Below are 13,538 nucleotides of genomic sequence, written 5' to 3' on the forward strand. Positions count from 1 at the left end.
TCATTTTGATAACTTCAACGATGAGAATTATACTCATGGCAACAAAAAATATTATTCTTTCTTACAACATTGTATAACCTGCATACATTTTGGAAGATGATTTAGACTTTATTTTTTAGCCTACTTGTGATAAAAAGAAAAAAGAAAGACCTTGGAAGAGGAAGGAGGACCATTTCTTGCGCAAGGGTCGTCACATTTTAAATACATTAATTGTCCAACTCGATCTACGACGCATAACAAACATGAATGGTTTCATGTGCAAGGGTTACATTTTAAATACATTAATAGTCCAACTAGATCAATGATGCATACTGAATATGAATGATTTCATGCGCAAGGGTCACTTTATGAAGGCACTTTCCAACTCGATCTATGATGCATACATACCTAACATGAACGATTTTATGTGCAAGGGTCACATTATGAACATGAGTATCCGACAAGGAACTGTGGAAAAGTTTGGCAACAAATACAAAATTGAAGAGGTAAATAATATGAAATTTCATATTTTGATTATGTCAATTTTAAGATGTTAAATGAATTGCAATTGATTGTATGATCTGCCAGGATTGACCAATTGACAATCGAGTATGGATTTATCTCAAAATTGCTTCTATCATAGAATGATTATAAAAAGAAATTAAAGTACAATGAGAGGAGATGTATTATGAAAACACCAAGTCACCTTTAATTCAAAGAAGATTTTCATATACGAGAATAAGAAGAATCACAAAGACAACGTGAATGTTAATAAAAGTGGCATAATAGTTCAAAAAATAATATGCCACCTAAAAAATCCCAAAAGTTAAAAAAGAAAGTTGAACACAATGACAAGAAAATGGAGGGAAATTGCTAGATATGTTCATAATCATCCATGGAACAGATTGAAGGCTGTCACATTTAGTGCAACAAAGACTTGTTTCAACGTTGAATCCTTTAACAATTGTATTTCTCAGTTTTTGTATTGGATTTTTGTAATGTTTCTTTCAATAAATTTTGTTAATAAAAATACTTGGATTTAGAGTTTCAATGGATTTTGATGTAAGATCTTAAGCTTCCATCGATTTGTTGATATTTTGGCTCCTGTGTGACTATAGAAGATAAAGGCCGTAATACATTTAGGCCTTACATGTGTCCAGATCCTATTGAAGAGTAGAGAAGATTAGGGAAGTCTTTTGTTCCGAGTAAGTGGTACCCATTAGATCAGCCCAATCCTGCTCAATTGCATGTCAAGGTAAAGACAAATGTCTGCTCTAACGACAGAGTAGGGCAAAGTTCGTAACCATGCGTAGATCTCTCTCTATACTTTGACTTCCTAATTTGAATGATAAATCCTAAGAATTCAAGAGCGTTTGGCAAGGTGATTCTAATTTAGTGGAGTTTCCTTTTGGATAAGGGATTTGCCATGACCAGATCCCGAGTTTGAAGGGATCAAGGAAGGAATTCCTATTAAGGGGGAAACCCTAAAAAAGGGAGAGAGATCGAAGAAAAAATGATCTTTTTTTCCTTTTACTAAACAAGAGAATCAACCTACATTTTCTTCTAATCTAATTTGGGTGTTGGAGAATTCTTAACTAGTACCACACCGGTGTCATCAACCGACAGAGGGAGTGTAATACCATGAAAATTTATTACGTATATCGAGAAATTAAGTCAACTATATTGATCTGTTTTCCTATTAAATTTTTTAAAATCATTAAAAATAAATTGTGATATTGTTGACCTAAAATAAGGATTTGTTAGAAGGAGAATTTGACAACTGAAATGTACAATTCGAGGAATTTTACCATAATTATGATCGAAAAATTAATACATTTAGTCAAGGTAGATAACACTCAAAATTTAATAGGAAGTTCTTCTGGTCAAATGGATGTTATCGTTGAATTTCAAAAGTATCGAAAAACATAGTTTAAGTTGTCAACATGTTTAAATATGAATTTAGTAGGATAAGTTATAAAAATATTAATTTTATTAAGATAACTTAACGCATAAGGGATATTTTGATCAATAGAGAAAAATCAATGAGGAATTTTGATAATTTAAGATACACAATTCGAATTGGTCTAATGTAACGGACATAATGGAGAAAAAAAAATATACAAAAAAAAATATATTATTTAATTATTTTTTATTATTAAAAATATTAAAATAAATTTTTATTATAAAATTGAAATGTTAAAGGGATAAGGTGTAATTAATATAAATATAAATATTATTATATTATATTATATATTATTATGTTATATAATATAATAGTATAATATATTATAAATTATAAACATGTTAACAGTTTAAATATTTAGGTGTATTCATTTTATATATTATAATATAATATATTATAATACATTATATTATATTATATTATATTATAATCTTACATGATGTTTATTCATTTTTGTGAGAAAGAAATAGAAATCAGAGACAAATGAGTTTTGATAGTGGATTCATGTACGTTATCTTCGATTGAGATTTAAACTAGTTTTGAAAGTGAATTAGGATCTAGCGCTGAAGAACAAAATATCCATGACGTCGAGATCTACTTAGTCACTTGATTATTTTTTAGAATTGTCAAGAAAATTAGTTAAAAATTCATTTTAATGTCATAGAGACGCATAAAACCCAATTACTAGGTAAAAATTTATAATTTCAAATTCGTAGTATAGTTTTCAATGAAATATATTTTATTTCAATTTTGATAGTTAGTTTCAAATTTATTATGATTTAAATTCAAAATTTATGCCTCGAATTGTAGAATAATTCATTATATATCTTTTCTCTAATATTTTAATATTATAAAATAAAAATAAATGAATTTGGGTGAGTATAACAAGAAAATCAATTTGAAACAAATTGATTTCATAGTAATTATCATATAGCATGCATTTTAAAAATGGTTAAAACGCATTATTTTGAAAGTGTATTTTCAATGGTTGATAATCTATAATAAAATGAAATATTTAAGTTTAAATTTGAAATTAAGAATGAAAGTCTTGATTGATTAGAATCGAGAATGAGATTCTTGATTTGTTGGAATTGAGAATAAGATTATCAATTTTTTAGAATTGAGAATGAGATTCTTGGCTATATGTGCTTGTATTGAGGAATTTTTAGGTTTATAGTATTTTTAAGTACTGTGTAATAAAGCATGGGATGCAACTAAGATGGAAACTATAGGACGGTGTACCTACATGTTTATTATTTTATGATTTACTACTTTCGATATACTACTACATATTTATAATTCTAGAATACCTAGGAAGATTATCACACTTACAAATTTATTTTAAATGAATTTTGAAAGATATATATAGGAGTCAATTAATTGGTAGCTCATTCCGGAAGCAACCAATGAATTTAGATTAATAGGAGTTTGATATTCTCTCTGATAGTATGAGATATCACTTGATAATATCATTGTACCTACCTATTATTCAGGAAATTCTCATCTTATTTTTATTGAAAATAACAAATTGTACTGTAAAGATGGTTTGTAGATGACTGGATTGATGGAGGACACATGCATACCATAGAGGTACGATGAAGTTGGTTTGTCAAATGATCATTTACAATGTATAGTAGTCAAACGACTGATCTCCGTTAGGGATCAACGGCCAACTTGAGCTGGAAAACACAATCAACCAATTATGATAAATTGCCAGATTAATTATAAAAGTAGGAATTAACGCTGAGTCCCACACTGGTTAAGTACTGGAATATCAATATGCAGATCAGTATTTCTATATTAGTTGTGTACCTCATCATTCTTATCAAATATACTATCAGAATTGATATTCTTATGACATGTTTATGTTTATTTTATTTTATTATGAGATGATAATATTTTGTTATTATTTTATTAAAGATTAATCTGTTTTGAGTGTTATTCATTTTTATTTATTTATTTAAAAATCTACATTATTTGTAATAGATTAGCTTGTTTATCTATTCATATTAGGACTATTAATTTGAAATGTAAGTTACTATTGAGTAACTTTCCTGTTACTCACTTTACTAACAAAATATTACAGATGTCCTAGTTATCGAGATGCCTATTCTTAATGAAGAACATTATATGGAGAGATTGTAAGATCATGATGATGAACACTATTTCTATTATATGTGAGCTAAGATTGGAGTTTAGTAGAACTATTTTGTATAATTTTAGACTTTCTTGTATATATTAGTATCATATGTATTATGTCTTGTATATATATGTTCAGAGTGTGAGAGTTAGTGTTTATGACGTGGACAACTGTCGATCGATATGAGATGTATAGTTGATGTATGTACACTTCAGGGTTGTAATTATAGTTATGTTTTTTCTTTGGAATAATTTATATTTATTATGATATGGTGTTTGAAATGTAATTAGATATATGGATTTGGATTATACAGTATATTTTTATAAGTGAATTTTTTTCATAAGTCCAATTTTTAGGAGAAACTTTGTCGAAATTATTTGAAAGAAATTCACATCGTATTTAAGATTTGGAGATCTTGATTTTTATTTTTTCAGTCCACTATTGAGATTTGGAAAAAATCTAGATTTTAAATCAGGGGTGTGATAGGGAGTGTTCGTCACGTAAAAATGTCTCTGATAAGAACAAGAAAAAAATATAAAATTAAAAATCTACTTTAGATTGGCAAGTAGGGTAGTTTCATTGAGAATTTGAGGATTAATATTTTAGATTTTAGAAAATTGAAGGAAAAAATGGTGTGATCTTGGAGAAAAAGTAAATTTTATTGAAAATAATTAAATTAAGAAAAACTTGCAATTTGAGAAAATCTAGGGAGAATAAATCCACCAAAATAACCATATTAAATTTAATCCTCATATTCAAGTTCTTGATAGATAAGTCAAATCAAGAATCCAACTAAGGACCTTGATTCGAGATATTTTTCATTAAAAAACCTTGTGAAATAGATCTAATTAATTGGATAAAATTATTTTCCCTTAAAATATTTTATTGCCTAATGATCCTCCATCATGGTTAACATTTGATATAATGGATTTTTTTAAATAGTAATGGATCACATTAAACATAGTAGATAAGAAAAAATAATTGAAGAATACATAGTGTAAACACGTGATTTTCGATTACGAATACCACATCTACTAAGGATTGGAGTTGCCACCATTCATATTGTAAGTGGGTGTGAATGATCACCCGAAAGATACATTTTTCAAAATAATAATATTTGGCGTTTAGTGACTCTCGTTTGGATAAAGTACTAATCAAACCTTGAGATCGGGGTAAGCGGCTCGCTTGAAAAAAATGGAAGGTGTTAGGCACCCTTTTCCCCCTGCCAAGTGGCGGTAACCTCAATACAACTCGGTCATTTTAACTGAAAACGCAAAACAAAAATAAAATGCCACGTGTTGGGGGCTTGTTCCCTAAGTAGGGATTTAATGTCGGCTTAGATTATAGGGAACACCGTATTGAAGGAGATGACCCCTATAGAATTGTAGCCTTTATGTGCCATACTTTTGAAAAGTGTTTGCTAATGGATAGGGGTCTATTCTCATGGATTGAGAAAAGATCCGAATCCGATTGCTTCAAAATAGTTTTTGAGATTAAAACTGATTTTGTTTTAAAAGGGATTACAACCCCTATACTTTCAATCGAACCGAAGTTTGATCTACCAGAGATAGGGGAGGGGAAATATTACATCCTAAGTCCTTCTAAAAATAAAATAAAAAGAGGAGGGAGATTATGGAAAAGGGATAGGGAGAGGGTAGAGAGAGGGGGGTATTGATCCTTTGACCCACCTTGAAGCTTGAATCTTGCTTTCTTTTCTTTTCTTCTTCTTCTTTTTTAATGTCTTCTTAAGTCCTTAGTAGAATGTTAGAGTATATTTTTCTTTTTTATAAGATTGATGTGAGAATAGAGAAGAGATGATTAGAGAGTAAATTTCTTAGTGAGACTTTGTAGAGGAAAATTGGTAACTATTTTTGGAAAGGGATGTGGGGTATTTATAGGTGTTGGGAGGATATTTTAGGGGTATAATGGGGTGAATTATCGGGAGAGTATAGAATGACATTGGTTTTAAAGGTGATGGATATGAAATTTAGAGTGAAGGGGAGGGTAATTGTGTAATGAGTGAAAATGGGATAGTTTTTGGATCCAAATGGTTTGGATCTTACCCAATCCATTTGGGTAAAGTGTTTGGTGAGGTGAGATGAGTGATCTGTGATGGAGAGAATGGGGGTGTAAGGTGTTAGGTTGATTGAAGATGTAAGGTGTTTAGATTTAGGAGAATGGGTAGTGTAAGGGTTTAGGTGTTTGGATTTTTGGGAGGGTTAATGAGATGATGACATGTGACAAAAAGAAGGAGAGATGGGTTGATTAGATGAGTTGATTAGTGAGAGTAAGTGTTAGATTGGATATGGGGGTGTGGGTTTGGTTTGTGAGAATGGTTTTTGTAAGAAATGATGAGGGAGGTATGGGTTGTGATGTGAGTTGGTGGAGTGTTTAGAGAAAGGTGATGGGTTAGGGTATGTGTTGTGATGTAGGTGATTGGTTGTGTTAAAGAAGGGTAATGTGTGTAGGTTAAAGAAGGTATGGTGAGATGATTTTTGGAGAGAGATGATGTGGGTAGATGAATATTAGAGAAAAGTGATGGAGGTAGGTGGTTAGATGAGGGAGGTGAGAGGGGGTGATGACCTGTGTCATATTTGGTGATTAAGATGGTGATTGGTTGATGTGGGTAGTGGTTTGGTTATGAGTTGGATGTAAATTAGATATGGATAAGGGTTACGAAAGGTTGTGGGTTGTAGACATGAAAATATTCACCATGAACCTCAATGCCACATTGTTTGGAGTCACCCTCATTCTTTTTTAGAAATGGGTGTGAATGGGCACCCGAATCAATTTTTTTGAAAACCATTTTTTTCATGGTATTGTAGTGACTCTCATGTGTTGGAAATGGCAAGGTCTACCTAAGTCTAGGTAAGGAGGTCCGGTTAGAGGATGGGGAAAGTGTTAGGCACCCCATCCTCTCCACCAAAGGTGGTTACCTTGCTTGGCCATTTAAAAAAAAGCTTAAAAATATAGATAGAAAATGCATGAAGATGCATGTTAAGGTGGTGTGTGCATGGAATGAAAATATCCTCTTAGAGAAGGGTTTTGATTTCAATGTGAAGTTAGGGACATCCTATGGAGAAGGATGACCCATGTGGCCACATTATTGTTATGCATATGAATGTAGGTTTGAGCTTTAGAGAGACTCCATGATTGAGTTCCCTTGAGGCCATAACCTTGATGCATGTATGTATGGTAAGAAACTTAGTGTTTCACCCCATCAAGAGGGTGACACATTTCTTCATCATTGCCATGTATAGGTGAGTGTGTGCAATGTGTACAACGTGATGCATGAGTTTAAGGTAAAGAGGGCATCAACCCCTATCCTTTCAATCGAACCTTAGTCTAATGTACCGGGGATGGGAGAGGGTATGCATTACATCATAAGATTTCTAGAAATAAAAAATGAGAGGGATAGAAGAAGAAGATGCAAACTTTAAAATAAATAAACTACATCTTAAACCCCACCTTGTCCCTTAATGAACTTGAACCTTGAAAGGTAGAATTGAGACTTGAGTGAGATGGTTGAGGGTTGAGTGAGTTGAAGTTTAGAAGATGAGAGAATGAGTATGAATTTTGGTAGAGTTTTAGGTTGAGAGATGGGAGTTTGAGAGCATGAATTGTTCTTAGAAAATAAGGGTATTTATAGAGTTTTTGGATAACTTTTAGGGATAAAGTGGTCCAACCTTAAAATAATGGGAATGGAAATAAGGTTTATATTATTTCTTTTCAGATTTTTCATTTGTATGAGGGCAAATATGACATTTGTGAAGAAACCCTAAAAACATTATTCGATATTTGATTTTTTGATAAATAGAGGTGAGAGAGCAAAAAATACTTTTGGGAGGGTGAATAGGGGAGTGACATGTGTAAAGGTGGAGTGGTAGGTGAAAAGTAGACCTTGGTTCATTTGTAAATAACTCATAAAGCAAGGGTAGATGTCTGTTTTTGACATAGACCAATGGGAGAGCAAAAGTATTTTGGGAGGGTGAATAGGAGAATGACATGTGTAAAGGTGAAGTGATAGGTGAAAAGTAGATCTTGGTTCATTTGTAAATAACTCATAAAGCAAGGGTGGAAGTATAATTTTGAAATGGACTAATGGGAGAACTCCATGTATGTACTTGAAGATTCCCATCTTTTGAGGGTATGATTGGAAGTTCTCTCAACTTTATGAATTATTACCAAAGACCAAAGTATCTTTTGGTTTGACCATACCTTTTGAGAAGGACATTCTTGAGTTTTCACTCTCCAATTAGATAATGCATTGAGTATTGAGGGCTTATGGGAGATCAACATGTGTCACCTTTTGAGGGGATGTGAGAGAATGGGCTTAGAGTGGGCTTGGTATTGGGCTTAGAGAATGGACTTGATTTATGGATAATGGATAATGGGTTTGGAGATGAACTTGGTTATGGATGATGGGTTTGGAAATAAACTTTGCTATGGACAATGGAACTTATTTATAGACTTGGGCTAGGGTATGGGTGATGGATCGGTTAATGGAGAACAGATATGAATTCGGATTGGATCATGAAGTAGTATGGAATTAAATTGGATTAGGGATAATGTGGAGCATGCAAACTATATGACATGATGCATGTATGCATGTATGCATGAAAGTGATGCCAAGTGGCAATGCGGGTCCGTCGAAAATCTTGAGTTCTAAATTTGAATGAATTCGAGAAAATTTGGATTTTCCAACGGGTTCGTGCAAATTGGGGTATCTACAGCTACCCCTCTTTGTAGGAGTTGCTTGCAAAAAACTGCAAATAATAAATTAGACCTTTTATTTGCACGAATTCGAAATAATTTATTGCATGATGATTAAAAACGTTGGATGGATTGAAGATTTTTTTATTATTTTTTAGAATGTGGTCATCCAAGCACAGGGTCTGACAGGGTTAACCTTTTTGAAACCCTTGATTTCGTGGCACAGAGCTCGTTTGAAATCTTGGATTGATTTTTGATGAGTTTACATTGCTAAAGACCTAAAATAAATAAAAAAAGATAAAAAAGAATATACCTATACGATCGCGACAAGTCATTCCCTCAGAACTGGTAGAGTGGATCTTCATAAGATGATCCTCGCTTCGTTTCTGTTACTAGATCAACTTCAAATCTCCAAGATGAATTACCTCCTTCTTAGATCTGAGTGTTTTCTAAATTTTTTGATGGATTTCTGGGTGTTTTGTCTAGAGTTTCTGGGTGTTTGTGAACAAATACTAGGATTTGGATGATAGGTAAGGGGTTGGAGCTTCAAAGTCAGGGTTTTGGAAATGTTAGGGAGGTTTTTTGACCTATTTTTTCTACGATTTTCTTTGATCTATGAAATTAGGTTGTAGAGGCTCTTTATTTATAGAATTTTTTGGGTAGAGTTAGTATTTGATTAGGTTTCTTTTAGGATTTTAATTAGGGTTTTGACTTTAATTTTATGAGATTGACTTAGTCTTTTTAGATTAGGGTTTTAATTAGGGTTTTGACTTAAGCCTTATGAGATTGACTTGGTACCTTTAGATTAAGGTTTTAATTAGGGTTTTAACTTAAGTCTTATGAGATTGACTTGGTTTTTTTAGATTAGGATTTTGACTTATGTCTTATGAGATTGACTTGATTTAGATTTTTAAATTAATTTTATTAAGATTTTATTTATTAATTTCGAAACTAAAAATTTTTAAAATTGAAAAATTATCATTTTTTCCCCGAAGAGAACTTTTACGTTTCATGTTGGTTTTCGATGTTCCGAGATGTTTTGGAATCAATATTCGTAAGGAATTCAATGGGATTATTGGTTTGTGTCATTTATGAAATTTTTTGGCATGAAATGATTGTCAACCCTTATAAGGGGTATTTTTATAATTTTGTCAAATTTGGTGAAATTGGTGAAATAATTTATTTGATTTCACTTTGTTATTTTATGTGTTGGAAAGGGTTTTCCTAAGCATAAGGGGGCTCTAAGGATGTTTTGATGTTAGGGGTATTTTGATAATTTGATCATTTTTTAGTGATTTTTACCTTGAAGCTTCTTTTTATCTATGAAATAATGATTTCTATGTTTTTGGGGTTATATTTTCCTAGCGTAGCGTGGTTTGTACAGTTTTGTTAGTTTGAGATACCTCATCTGAATTTCTGAAACATATCTAGTAACAAATAAAGTATTGGAATAATCATCCATCATTGGGAATCGTTGCGATCGGGTTGATGAGTTGATTAATCAGGCGAGTACAAAAATGGGGTGTCTACAGATGCCCCTTTTTGACAGAGAGTTGAATCAAACTAGATAGCAAATCTATTTTGGTAGATAGTGCGATAATTGAAAGCCAAAGCTAGTGACAGTTCATTTTGCAGCCTGATTTAGCAATTCGTCGGGGTGTTTGGATCCTTTAGGGTAAAACTCTCATCGAACTAAAAGTTGTCAGGTCCTTGAGCGGGAGCTGTCACTAGCAGTATCAGATCCTTGAATTTTGAAAAATTCTCCTAGACTAATAGAAGAAATGTGCTAGTGTGTTTACTGAATGAAACTGACTAAAAACTGAGCAAAACTTGAGTAAAATTCGAGCAAACCCTCGGCGACATCTGGTTGAGCATAATCTGAAAAAACCCTTGGTGGCAACTGGCTGAGCATAATTCATGAAAAAGCTCAGTGACAATTGGTTGAGTATAATCCGAGAAAATCTTCGGCGGTAACTGGCTGAGCATAATCTGAGAAAGCCCTCGATGGCAACTGGCTAAGCATAATTAGAGAAAACCCTCGGTGGCAACTGGCTGAGCATAATCCGAGAAAGCCTTCGGTAACAACTGGCTGAGCATAATCCGAGAAAGCACTTGGTGGTAACTGGCTGAGCATAATCTGAGAAAACCTTCGGTGGCAACTGGTTGAACATAATCCGAAAAAATCCTCGGTGGCAACTAGTTGAGCATAATCTGAGAAAACCCTCAGCGGTAATTGGCTGTGCATAATCCGAGAAAGCCCTTGGTGGTAGCTGGCTAAACATAATCAGAGAAAACCCTCGGTGGCAGCTGAGCAAAATTCGAGATAACCCTCGACGGCATCTGAGCAAAATCTGAGATAGCCCTCGGTGGCAACTGAGCAAAATCCAAAAAAACCCTTGACGGCAATTAAGCAAAATCTGAGATAACCCTCGACGGCGACTGAGCAAAATCCAAAAAAACCCTTGACGGCAACTGAGTAAAATTCGAGATAACCCTCGGCGGCATTTGAGCAAAATCTAAGAAAACCCTTGGCGCCAACTGAGCAAAATTCGAGATAACCTCGGCGGCATCTGAGCAAAATCCAAGAAAACCCTTGGCGGCAACTGAGCAAAATCCGAGATAACCCTCAGCGGCAATTAAGAAAAATCCAAGAAAACTCTTGGCGGCTACTGAGCAAAATCAGATATAACATTTGGCGGCAACTGAGCAAAATCCAAGAAAACCCTTGGCGGCAATTGAGCAAAATCCAAGAAAATCCTTGACGACAATGGAGCAAAATCTGAGATAACTGTTAACGGCATTTGAACAAAATCTAAGAAAACCCTTGGCGGCAATTGAGCAAAATCTGAGATTACCCTTGGCGGCATCTGAGCCAAATCCAAGAAAATACTTGGCGGCAACTGAGCAAAATTCGAGATAATCCTCGGCGGCATCTGAGCAAAATCCAAGATAACCCTCGTTGGCCACTGAGCAAAATCCGAGATAACCCTCGATGGCATCTGAGCAAAATCCGAGATAAACCTCGACGGCAACTGAGCAAAATTCGAGATAATCCTCGATGGTAACTGAGCAAAATTCGAGATAACCCTCAGTGGTATCTGAGCATAATTTTGAGAAAACCTTCGGCGGTATTTGAGCAAAATCCAAGAAAACCCTTGGCGGCAACTGAGCAAAATCTGAGATAATCCTCGGTGAAAACTGAGCAAAATCCGAGATAACCCTCGGCCCTCGACCCTCAACGGCAACTGAGAAAAATCTGAGAAAACCCTCGGTGGCATCTGAGCAAAATTCGAGATAACCCTTGGTGTTAATTGAGCAAAATCCGAGATAACCCTCGGCAGTATCTGAGTAAAATCCGTGATAACCCTTGGTGGTAACTGAGCAAAATCTGAGATAACCCTCGGTGATATCTGAGCATAATTCCGAGAAAATCCTTGGTGGCATATGGTTGAATAAAACTGGGAAGGAATGAATGAATCTGGGAAAGAATGATTGAAAATGAATCTGAAAAAGAATGATTGAATCTGGGAATGAATAGATTTGAGAAAGAATGATTGAATATGAATCTAGGACTGAATAGATCTGGGAAAGAATGATTGAATATGGGAAATAAAGAATGCCCTATCTCCTATTCTAGGTAAAAGGGTAATGAGTTAATCTCTGGACAAAATCAAATATGAGATCAGAAACGCTTTTGGTTGAACCTCAAAGTCTTTCAAAATTTTATGAATTTTAACTTCTTTTGAACCTCAAGGGTTTTCAAAAAAAAAATTACTATCAAGAGGGTAACCTTAAATTTGGGGTTCCTATTATCCTTTAGGATTAACATTGATCAAGTTTGAGAACAAAATGCTCCTAGTTTCACAGGAAACATTGTATTGAACACATCTCGTAAAAAAATGCCCCTAGTATATAGGGGAAACTACATATCAAAGAAGAAAAAAGTGCCCATTGTATAAAGGTTTGAAATATGTGATTACCATAAGCGCAGTAAAGATTGAACTTTTAATTTCGACTTTATATATTGAAGATTTTGAGTTAGGATCAAGAAAAAAAAATATTTCTTTTCGAGATTCATTGTAAAATCCACCATTGTCCCTCTTGGTTCACTTGGAGAAGTAGAAAATTTTCAGATCAATCGTAGACGATGCTCGTGACTTCTAAGTCTTTGCTTGGTTTGAGCTGGGTACTGAAACTTGGTTATTCAGACTTCTAATGTTTCGGCTCGAACCGCCTTTTAGCTTTTCAACTCTATGGAGATTTTTTATTATTTTTCTTTGTTACTTTAACTTTTGCCTAGATTGCCCTTTGAAATTTTCAAACTTGTGAGCATGCTCTAGCTTTTGCCTAGATCACCTTTTCAGGTTTTCGATCTAGCGATTTTATTTCTTTTTTCTTTACCCTGATTGTTGCCAAGATCGTCATTTCGAATTTTCAACCTTGCGAGCTTGCCTTAATTTTTGCCTAAGTCGCCCTTTCGGATTTTCAACCTAGTAGGCTCTTTTTTCTTTGCTCTAATTGTTGCTAAGACTGTCATTTCAGATTTTCAACCTTGCGAGCTTGCCTTAATTTTTGCCTAAGTCGCCCTTTCGGATTTTCAACCTAGCAGGCCCTATTTTTTTTCTTCCTTTTGAACTTTTAGAGTTACTACCTGATCATGATTTTCTACCTTCCATGACTTTTTCACACGGTACTTAAGAGGACTTTCATGGGTAAGCTTAGGACTGAGCATAAAAAAAATGA

The sequence above is a fragment of the Akebia trifoliata genome, chromosome 8 (genome assembly GCF_017979445.1).
Source record: "Akebia trifoliata isolate Shusen 1 chromosome 8, ASM1797944v1, whole genome shotgun sequence".
In the NCBI taxonomy this organism is placed as follows: Eukaryota; Viridiplantae; Streptophyta; class Magnoliopsida; order Ranunculales; family Lardizabalaceae; genus Akebia; species Akebia trifoliata.